Below are 11,085 nucleotides of genomic sequence, written 5' to 3' on the forward strand. Positions count from 1 at the left end.
AAGATTGGTGTCTTATGTAAACACATTTAGCCAATTTGAAGAAAACGCACATTATATATATATATACCTATATATATACCTATATATAAAAAAACCAACTGTAAAGGATTCTTTGGAACCACTATGATCTGTGTAAATGTGTATTTAGGCACTTTATTAAAAAAAAATGGATTTTGAGTTGATAGATGGTAACAAGTTCTTCAAAGTTGCTTGGCATAATACCTCGCATGGGATGAAGCTCATGTTTTTGATTAAGGTGGTATCCCTACTCTTAAAAAAGAAGCAAAACCGAAACCCCAAAGCCTCCCTAAAAAGGCTCCCCCTTTTGCGTTACAAGGTGGCCCAGCTCGCAGCCTGCCGAGGGCAAGACCTGCTCCTGACAAAGCATCCCCTTGTTTTGGGGCTGAGGGATGTTGGTGGGACTGGGCAGAGAGGGCAGTGAGGAAGCGCACCCTCCTCCTCCTCCTCCACCTCCTCCTCCTCCTCCCCGCCAGCCGCCCCGCTCCCGCAGCTCTGGGACTCTTGGAGAGGATGGAAACTCCCCACCAGTGATGCCAGGCAGTGGCCTGGGAACAATGTAGGTGGAAAAGAAATGGCTCGTGGTGGCTACGCTCGCTCAGCTGATGCTCAGCCCCCAGACCCTGGCCAAGTCTAACCTGCACCATAGAACTTAAGAATGGCAAAAGGAAACAAAACAAACAAACAAAACGAAAAAAAAAGGGGAAAAAAAAAAAAAAATCTGAGGGTGTTCATACATAGCTCATTTTTCTCACATTCAGTGTTGCTTTTTTCCTTTTGGTTGCTTTACTGAGTTACAATAACGCTCTGGTGGATTCTCCCTTTATACCAGTTTACTACTTGCTGGGCTACTAGCTTTTTTCTTTTTTTTTTCTTTTTTTTTTTTATTATTTTGAAGTGCTTTAGCTGAAACAGTGCTGCTGTTAATATTCCTTTTTAAACTTTTTAAAAGGTGATACTGTAACTTGTGTAGTATTAAAAGTGTTTTAATGAAGAATGTGTGATTTTTTTAAATTTTTTTTTTTCAAACCTACTTCCATCCCTTTTTTTTCAAAGATCTTTCTTTCCTGGCTGATCACCTGTATGGTGCTTTTGTTGATAGCTGCTGAACTAACCTGTTGACATTTTTACATTGATTTTTTTTTTCTTCACTTCTGGAACTAAGTATAAGGAAACTAGGAGCTTTAAATACTTCTTGCATTTTTTTTGTATATAAAAAAAAGAAAACTCGAAAAAGCTATAGTTGCCCAAGTGCAGTATTTTTCAATTTTTTTTTTAATACTGTTTCCGACACGTATTTGTAATCGGGCAGCAGTGTGGGGCAAGGGGGGGTGCGTGGAGCCGGCGGGTGCTGCCCTGCGCCTGGGTCCCCGGGGGGTGGGAAAGGTGCCACGCAAGGGAGGCTTTGACTGCCTTTGCGGTGGCCTCAGAAAACCTGGTATGTTTGGGAGCTCTCTTTTTAGATGTGCTGTAAACCAGGCCATGGCAACCGTGTGTTTTTATGAACTAGCACTTCGGCAAACGGTATAAATACATTTGAGAGTGCTCTCTAGTGGTTTGTTATGTCAACAGAGCCCCGGGATCCTTTCCTTCTGCGCCCGGGCCAAGCCCTGCTCGTCCATCCCGCCGGTGGGGCAGCCGCTGTCGGCGGGACTCGACGGGATGGGACGCTGCTCCGGGGACTCCCGGCCACCCGCTCGCCCTCCCGGGCCGACGGCTCGCTGGCACCTGCCCACCCGGTTGCACCCGCTCCTCGTCTCCAGTTTGCTCCCCGAAGCGGCGTGGGTCGCCCCGTGGGGAGCGCGGGGTGTTACGGCCCAGGTGCAGTCCCCCCACGGACACAGCCCCTCCTCAGGCAGGAGGAGAAGACGTTGGACTGCGGGGAAATCAATGGCACCGGGAGTAGCTGAGCTCGTCGTAAACTGTGACATTTGTAGCCCTGGCTCCTACCGCTTCAGCGCGTGTTTCGCCACAACAGGGCTACAGACGGGACACTTCCAATAATTAGGCTTAGAAAGGCTCAGCCCTCAGCATTTCATGTTTCTCCTCCTGGAGCGTTTGCATTGAGGTAGCTCCAGCTGTGGCTTTTGAAAAATAATAATTAAAAAAACCCCGACAAACCCACCTTTCCCCAAGTGGACTCTTGTTTGTTCACATGGCACAGTCCAGCCCAGTATAAACTACTCCTTCAAGCCTGTGCTCCCAGAGATAACAAGGCAAGTAAAAAAAAAGAAAAAAAATCAAAAACCCAGAACTTTTTTCCGCTCTTAAACCAGAAGGTGGGCCTGGGCAACGTATGGGTTCACTTTCTGCAGGGGGTGGGTTGCAGCGGGTGGCCCTCGCCGCTTTCCAAGCAGGACGATGGGACGGCCCAGCCGCCCTTCCCAGCGGGATCCAGCAGGACTCCGGAGTCACCCTCCTTCCCTTGGCCTTTATTCCCGGGGGCAGCGGGGATGCCTTTCCTCTGCCACAGCCCAAGGTCAGGCAGATGAATGGAGTGCCTGCTTATCCACTTCATCACCCGGGGCTGTTGCTCTGGAGGTAACTCTTTCGCTGCCTTCGGGCAGCCTCTGGAGCAAGCTGTGGGCTTTGAGCACTAAGTGCAGGGTTCACATTTGAATCGCTGAGCTCCCTGAAAGGCTGAACCCTCCTGAAGCCTCCCTTCTGGGAAAGAAGAAACACGTCTCCCATCGAAATCTCCTAAATGCCTGTTAGGGGCCACATGGCTGTCTTGCTTGGTTGGTAGAGGTGCACTGAAGATGGGGTGACAACTCTGCAGTTATTTTTATACACACTTCACCTAACTTTGCTTTTCTTTCTGCCACTCAAGAGCCAGTTTTGTAGAGATTGGTATAGCAGAGTACATGCTAAAACCCAAAACGCTGCATCAAGTGGAAGCCCCTTATAAAATAAACTCACAGAGAAGCCAGGAAAAGTTCACGAAAGCTGCCTGCTGTAGTAGGGGTTTCTTCCATCACATTTGATTCCACCGCAAGAAGCATCCCTGCTCATTAGCTCCCACCTCCATGCAGCGCCGGGGCAGGGGTGAGAGCCCACCCTGCACTGCACAGCGCCCAGCTATGCACCCACCTTGGGATCCCCTTCTATGCGCCCCCCCCCCGACCTGCCACCTCTTGCCCCGGTGGTCCCCAGACCCGGGTGCCACCATCCCATCCTGGGGCACCTTGTCCGCGAGCTTGCCACGAGGTGCCAGGGCAGCAGGGTGCCCTCCTCGGTGGAGGGCTGTGGCTTCCCTGGAAAACCCTGGGGAGCCTCTGATTTTCATGGAGACCTCAGCTGCTGTCCCTGGGAAGGAGAGCATTCACTCTTCACTGCAAAAAATGCCAAGTATTTGTTTTCTTTTACCCTTTTCCACTACAAAACGCTTATTCCCCGCCCCCCACCCGGCCACAGAGATGCCTCATGCTTTTTTTTCTTGGCAACCATTTGAAAACAAACAGAAGATGAGTAAACAGAGATGAAAGGGGTTATTGGTTCACCAGGTCGCTTCCTTGCAGCGAGAGACAACTCCCGTTCCCACACGGCTGGGCCGGAGCGGCTGGCTGGCAGCTGGGAAATGGGCAGGCGGTGGGCTGCGGGAGCATCCCGGCTGCGGATGGGGTCCTCACCCTGCCACCCACTTGGCCAGGGCCACAAGGAAGCCCCTTCTCCTTCCTGTGGTTTTGGGTTTTTAATTCTCTTTGCATCTTTATGAGCTGAAGGAGGCCTCATTTTTTTTTTTTCAAATAGATTCCCTGAATTTTTCTTTCCACCAGAAATCCAGGTTTTCCCCAACCCTTTTTTATAGGATTGTCATATTCTCCAACTGTTCAGTACTAAGAGGACCTACAGATATTAGGCAACAACTGCATAATGCAATAAAGCATTTAATTTTGTCCAGACTATTTACAACTCCTTTTTTTTTTTTTTGGTCTTACTTAATTCAGCTGCTGCTAAGCACTAGGAACAAACAATTTTCTCTTTTAAAATGCATCACTCCTCAGCCGATAGTTAGAAAGCTCACAAATTAGGGTACTATATGAAAGACTTCAACGGGAGCAGGGGAAGGTGGTGCTGAACATCACCTTTCTTTCACTTCACAAAAATCAGGAAATAAATCAGCTCCTGCACACTGACTCATACCTTTGCAGATCCTACTTCATGCATTGCAATGAAGCAGAACCAGCATAAGCACCCTTTGTTCCATCACACTTTCCGACCTATTCGGACTGTAATAATAATTAAAAAAACCAAACCACCAAGTTCCCTGTGATTTTGTGGTGGTGATTGAATAGGGCTCAATCCATTTTCCCTATGAGAATACAGTTAGGGCAACCTCCTTTTCAGAAATTAGAGAAGGAAGGTGTTTTTTTCCTCGCAGAAAGTACCATGCTATCTTTATTAACTCTGGGCAACAAACACTTCATGCAGTAGTGGCACTGGGTATCAACTTCCCTGCACCTGGGAAGAAGGGGGCTGGATGGGCCCTGCTGGGGCTTTAACTCGTCATTCCAGGGACTTTAATTAGTTCAAAATTTCTGCTTAGACGTCTAAGCTGCGCCTTCTGGCTTTCCCAGAGGAAACAAATTATGATAAGCAGCACGAAGCAATGATTTTTAGCTGTGCTTTTTAATAGCTATTTTGATGATTACTTTCATATGAGAGCCCTTCTATTTGTGTAAGCCCTCTGCTTTTCTTTGGAGAGACAGGCAACCTGTGCCCATAACTGAACCAGCTACTTTATACCCCCCATTAATATTTTTATAATCCAGATGGTTATTTCACCTCACCAGTTCTGCTTCTTTGGATTACTGTGGCTCTTTGCCCAGAGCTCTTTGTCCGTCCACGTTAAAATTAACTTGCGAAGGTGGAGGTCTGCCTTCTGCTCCTCTCCTCCACAATTCGGTTATTTCCTGAAATCTGCCTCTTAACGGCGAGGCTTTCCAGGTAGCGAGGCTTTCTGGGAACGGCGGTGCGTGCTGGGTGGTTAGACATTTGGCCTCCGGCCACCCCTCGGGGAGGACTCGCAGCAAGGGCTCTGCAGGTCTTGTGTGGTCCTGGCGCTGGTGGAAGGAGCGGACCGGCAGCCCAGCCTGGCCCGGCCACGCTGCCTCCCGGTTATCTTCTGAGCAGGAACATTCTGAACTGCAGCGGTAGCATGTGTTTCTTCATCCTGTGTCACATAAGTTTCCTGACATTTAGCTCTTTGGGGTGGATCCCTTCCTTTTCTGCAAAGAGTGCCAATTTCAGTGCTGCTTTTGATGGATAACAGTCCACGAAGGGCTGGAGCAACACCAGTAAATCTGGTTGACGTAGGCAAGGTTCCGGGCTCCCTTTTTAGCTGCTCCCTGGCCGCAGAGGGACGGGGTTACCTGCCCTGCCGGCATCCCCTCGTCCTTCCCCCATCACCCCTGCTGCCGGCAGCACCCTCCTTGGGGGAGCACCTTCAGAGGTGCCTGCAGGGGAAGGGGCTGTCCCAGAGGGTTGGCGTTTGGCCATATCGACCCTTCTCACGGGGTGCCACCTCAGGGCTCGTTTAAGCTCTTCTTCAGCAGCTCCAAAGAGGTGCTTTGGCATTGCCTGTTTCATCCCGATGGTGACCAAGGGAGTTCAGCTAGTGGCTCAGGGGCTACGTTTGGCCTATCAAAGGCTGCGCATGTGGCTACTTCTGTTGGCAGAGGGCTTTCTCCTCCTTTGCCGAGCCTGATTTTATTACAGGTTTTTGGCTCCTGCGTGAGAACTGCATACAAGCCCCTCGGAAAGCCCAAGCAGTGCTTAATCCATAGGAAAAGGTACGAGTGCTGCTCCAGCACAGGCTTCTTTTGGATGAGAAAGGCAAAAGGCAAAGAGGGCTACTGGCTGCATTTGAGGTTGTTGCAGGTGGAGCCAGCCTGAGCCTCTGAGTGAAATGTGTGTTTTGCAGCTTGCCTTGAGTTCCTCTCCTAAGCAAAACCCCGGCTTAGGTCAGTGAAAGCAGGACTGCAAGATCTGTTCCTCTTTCATTTTGTCCCTTTTTAAGAAGGTGACGGTAATGAAGCATCCTTTCTGTTTACTGCTTACAGCCAAAACCCAGTATTGCTTCTGCGAAGCAATTTGCACCTGACCAGAGTTAAAAAACAACCTGATTTCAAAGCAGAGATAAAGGACTGTAGCGAGATAATATACTTTAAAAAAAAAAAAAAGGCTAAATTAGGTGCCATCCATCCCTGCTTCTGCCTGTTGAGTGTGGGAGCTGAAAGCTAGCTGGTCTAATTTGCTCATCATTCCTGTGAACTAAGGCCCAGGCTAGCAGCAGGGACAGGCTGGTGACAGCAGTCTGAATTTAATCCCTCTTGCTGAGATGGTACATGGCACACTCCTTCAGGTGCCCCTCCTCCCATCACGTCTCGGTAACCAAACTTTGGGTTTTGTCATAGTACCCACAAGTGTATCAGTTAGGGTACACGTTGCCAGGAGCTGTTGCACAGAGTCAGGCAAGAGTGGTTTAGGCAAATGGTAAGCAATACTTGTGAAACAGAGTTAGTGTCACCTGGGTTTCATTTGCTTTTAAAATGGGATTAAGAAAGGCAAAATAAGGTGAATTTGCTCTCCAGGCAAAAAGCAAAGCTCATCTTTTAGGGACTGAATTGCTGACCCTTAGTCAGTTTAAAAAACAAAACAGAAAAAACGACCTTCTTCTGTTGCAATCCATTCTCCTTCTAATCCTAAACTGGATCCTATCCTGCCAACAGCTCTCTCATTGACTTCATCGGCTCCACGGGAGCATCCCTGTGGGTAAAGTTACACCAGAAGTGCAGGAAGAATCAGGTCCTAAATGTAAATGATGAGTTACAACACACAGAGTTTTGCTCTAATTATTTATAAGAAATAATTTCATTATAAATAGGTTTTTCAGTTAAATGTATTGCTAGCATTACCTTATTACTTATTCATAATTAATTAAATCATAGCAGATTTCTATGTTGTTATCATTTCCATATACTATAAATAATTCAGAAAAAATGTTGGTTCTTTCAGGGTACTTTGTATGTGCAGATAAGGCGAAGGAGCAATCTGGGCCTGAGCAGAGCGAAGTTACTCTATCCTCAACTTTTTCACAAGCACGTCTTTAGAAAAAATGGGAAGGAACAGGGCAGGGGGTGGCCAATGAGTGAAATGAAATGCTGGTTCCTGTCATCAGCATTGCAGGGCTCCTGGCTCCATGCAGGGCATCTCCTGGCTGCTTTTCAGAGTAACCAGAAGGAAGTGCAGATCTGTAGGGTGAAGGACTTGAAGCTGTTACTGATCCACTGGTTTGACTTTTCTCCGCAGTATTTGCTTCCCTTGAAGTAAAGGGAAGGGGGGGTTTGTTGTCACTGCAAGCTTGATTGGTCTTCTGAAAAACAAACAAGAAATGTTGTTGGAGAATTCACATTTATACTAACTTTAGAAGTGTTTCAAGTTAACTTACCTGGGAAATACAATCCTTATTCGTGAATAGCAAGAGAAAAACATCAAGCTTCCAAGCAGAATCTCACATATATTTTAAGACTTTGCTCATTGGTACTGGCATCTCACTGGTTTATAACAAATAGGAAGGGCTGGGAGAGTTTCTTGAAGCCTTTTATTGCTGGTGCTGTCTCCTTAACAGTGTCCTAATGGGGAAGAGCTTTGTGAATCCTGAGATGCAAACCGTGTTGGGATGGGGGGGGGGCGGCTGGACTGCAGCAGTGGGGTGTGCTCCGTCACCCCCAAGCCCACCGGGGAGCTGGTGGAGGCAGGAATCGGGGCGAGCGTAACTGGGTCAGGCACGTGGAAGGTGCGATAGAGTCAGGAGTTGCTTCAAAGTTGAGGAAATGAAAAGAATAAGCCCGAGAAATGAGCTGAAACAGCAAGCTTCATTTAAAACGCTGGATACGCTCCCTAAGTGATTTTCTGGGTGCCGGCATGTCTGTGCTGCACTTGTGCACTTGCACCTCAGGAAATATTGGCGTAGCACACCTGTGGGGAAATCACTTGCGAATAAGGCTGGCCACCAAGACATGGCTGGCTGGAGTTAGGCTGTGCTGGATGAAGGACCAGCTTGTGGCTGGACTTCTCCATCTCATTTCCCCACCGGGGCTGCATAGGGCCGAGGCAGAGTGTTTCAACAGGGGGGAGTTGCAAGGGGATGGTGCCACTTCTATCGGGAGAGCTGTAGGAGGCACCTCGTCATCCCTGGAAAATGCCTTACCAGAGAGAGGAGGGCTGAGGAAAGTCCTGCCTGCAGGGAGGTGAGCGGTACCCCTGCATCCCAGGAAACACAGGCTCCTGCCTGATCTCCCTTCCTCCCTTGCTCAAAGTCAATGGAGGAAAAGAAGGTGGAGGTGATGCCAACAGAGAAAAGAGCATGTGGATTGGGGCCCCTCATGCAACCCGTGTGGTAGGAAATGGTTACGGTGCCTCCGCATTGGTTCGGCCACGGAATATGTGCAGTTGTATGCCGCATATCTGGCATGCAGCTGTCTGGCTTTCCTTTGGCTACAGTCACCCGACAGCGGGTAGATTCCTTATAGATACATACTTAATAGAGCTATCCTTGGTTACTGTCAACAGGAGGGGGTTTGTTGGATGCAATCCTCTGCAGAAGGCTGTTGGATGCTGGGGACAGCTCCTCTCCTTCTGTCCCCTTCCTGATGCTCAGCCAGGGCGGGTTTGCTCCCCATCCCTGGAGCACGACTGAGCGTAGCCTCCCCATGGGACAGCTGGTCCCTCTTCAGCTCCAGCGGGATGAGCAGCAGCTCGCCAGGCCCGATCCCAGCTTTCGGTCCCCCGTGTAAACCCTGGCGGTGCTGGAGTCGCTGTAGATTTACGGCAGAGACGAAGACCTGGCCTCTGCGAGTTTGGAAGAGCTCTGCTCGGTAGCGCAGGAGGAAGCGGGGGCCCTCCTGACGAAAGAGGGTGGTTGGGTTTCTCCATCTGGCAGGCAGCACCGAAAATGTCTTGTTCTTGTTCTGGAGAGTTCCCCAGCCATGCTAGAGAGTGGCACAGGGGAAGGAGCTGCAACATGATGCCTCTCAAACCGAGTGTAGCCAGGGAGAGTAAAGCTTATAGTAGCAGCTGGGGCCTTTAACTCTCTAATCTCCCGCTTCTCATTATGTCAGAGTCTCCAAGCTTTCTGTTAGACCAGTTGCCTGCGACAGTTTCCTGAAGGGATGAGACTCTGCTAAGATTAAAAAAAAAAGGAGATTATTTGTTTGAAAATTAGTGGTTCGGACATGCAGATTTTTGTGTGGAGGCACGTCACCGCCCGCTGCGACGGGCGCGAGAGACCTGCTGTGAAACCCAGCGCTCCCAGGGACGCAGCATGCTGGAGCTGCCTGCGCTCTCACTGCGTCTGTACAGCTCCAGCTTACCCTGGGCATCTGACTTTCTGGTATAGCCATGACCTGACATGGATTGGGCCTTTTTTGGCTGCCGGGTGCCATCAGGTTGTCCAGGTAGCAGCTTGCCGTGAGGGGGCTGCCTTGCAAAACCTGCAAAACTGCAAAACCTCCCTGTGTTTCTTGCCCTACCACGGTCCCATCATTACAGAGAACCTGGTGCAGAGGTGTGGACTCAGCGGGCCCCTTGTCTGCCAGAGCTCAGAGGGGCTCCCCAGCAGAGCCAGCTTACTTTCCCTTCACCATCCTTCTGTGTGAACTTCCATCTCGTATTTTTGGCCTTTTGAAACAGATGGGAAAAACTGGGCCTAAAGGTCAATAACCCAGCCTGGTCAACGAGGGGGGTGGAAGCGTTCTCTCCCCCCAGCCCCAGGGAGCCCTGGCTCCCCTCCGGGCATGGCATCGCAGGCAGGGGTAAGCAAACGAGAAGAAATTGCCCTGACTTAGCAAGAGGTCATGCAGAAAGATCCATGCTGGCAGACGAGACAGTGTGCTAAAGATAACTGTTTGACAAACTATATTTACTCTCCCTTTCTGGGAGGACTTACAGGGGATTTGGAGCATTGTGCTAATATAAGCCATCCAGTGCCTGCGGTGGAGGAAGCGCCTACTCGGGGCTTCTTTGCGCTTGTGTCTTTGCAAGCCATGAAAGGGGACACCGCTGAAAATAGCCTTGTCTCCTAATTGTATTCTTGGGAATGCTAATCAGCAGGCTTGCTCTTCCCACCAGCAGCAACCGGGCAGCAATGCTGTGTGATCAAATGCAGCTGCTTCCCTCCTCGCCACCACCATTTCTCTCGCCAGCAGCGCCAGTTGTCCCTGCCTGTGTTCCTCCCTAACCTGCAGGGGAGGTGACCCATTTTAGGGGTTCTCAGAGCCAGGGGAAAGCCCATTGTTCATGTTTTCTGGGTGTTCTGTGAAACCTCTGCACTGGAGCTGGCTTTCTGCCTCCCAGAGCTCCGCACCTAAACAAAGGCAATGGGGGGTAGTGCTGGACAAAGGGGCGAAAGAGAGAATCCTCCTAAACAGTCGTGATTTTTCAGCTGATACTCAGTAAGCTTTCTGCCATACAGGAAAAGAGGCACTTGAGATTTTGAGTATGCAGTAACCATGACAAATACAGAAGTACAAAAACAGCTCTAGGCAGCTAGAAAGAACAATACCGAACAAACAAATCAGCCATCTGTACCATCTCTAGCTCCTAAAAGTAAACATAAACACAGACCCACACTGAAAAGGACTGTACTCATAATAAATCAATTAGCTCCACCAACCCTTGGAGGCAGCAGGGGGTGAGGGGCAGGGACCAGAGGAGCAGACTTCTCCCTGCCTCCCTTCAGGTTGGCTCTTGGGGCTCCCAAAAAACCCTCCTGCAGGCTGGGGAGTGAGGATCAGCTCACCAGAGCGCTCCCCCCACGAGTGACAGCAGGAGTGACACCATGGAAAATCTCGACCCCAGGGGGGGATGTCCAGCGTTCACATTTCAGAGACTTCCTTTCCCAAGCCCCAGCCAGTGAGGGTCTTGTGATCCTTCCTCTCTCCTCTCCTTTGGGCACAGCAGGGTGTTGGGAAGGTTATAAATACAGGCAACTGTTTGCTCTAATCCATCTCTGTCCACGGGGACGGGTAGTGCATCAGGGTCCTCTTTCCTCACTCCCAATTTATC

This window comes from Haliaeetus leucocephalus, unplaced genomic scaffold, assembly GCF_000737465.1.
Source record: "Haliaeetus leucocephalus isolate CR32 unplaced genomic scaffold, Haliaeetus_leucocephalus-4.0 Scaffold162, whole genome shotgun sequence".
Classification (NCBI taxonomy): domain Eukaryota; kingdom Metazoa; phylum Chordata; class Aves; order Accipitriformes; family Accipitridae; genus Haliaeetus; species Haliaeetus leucocephalus.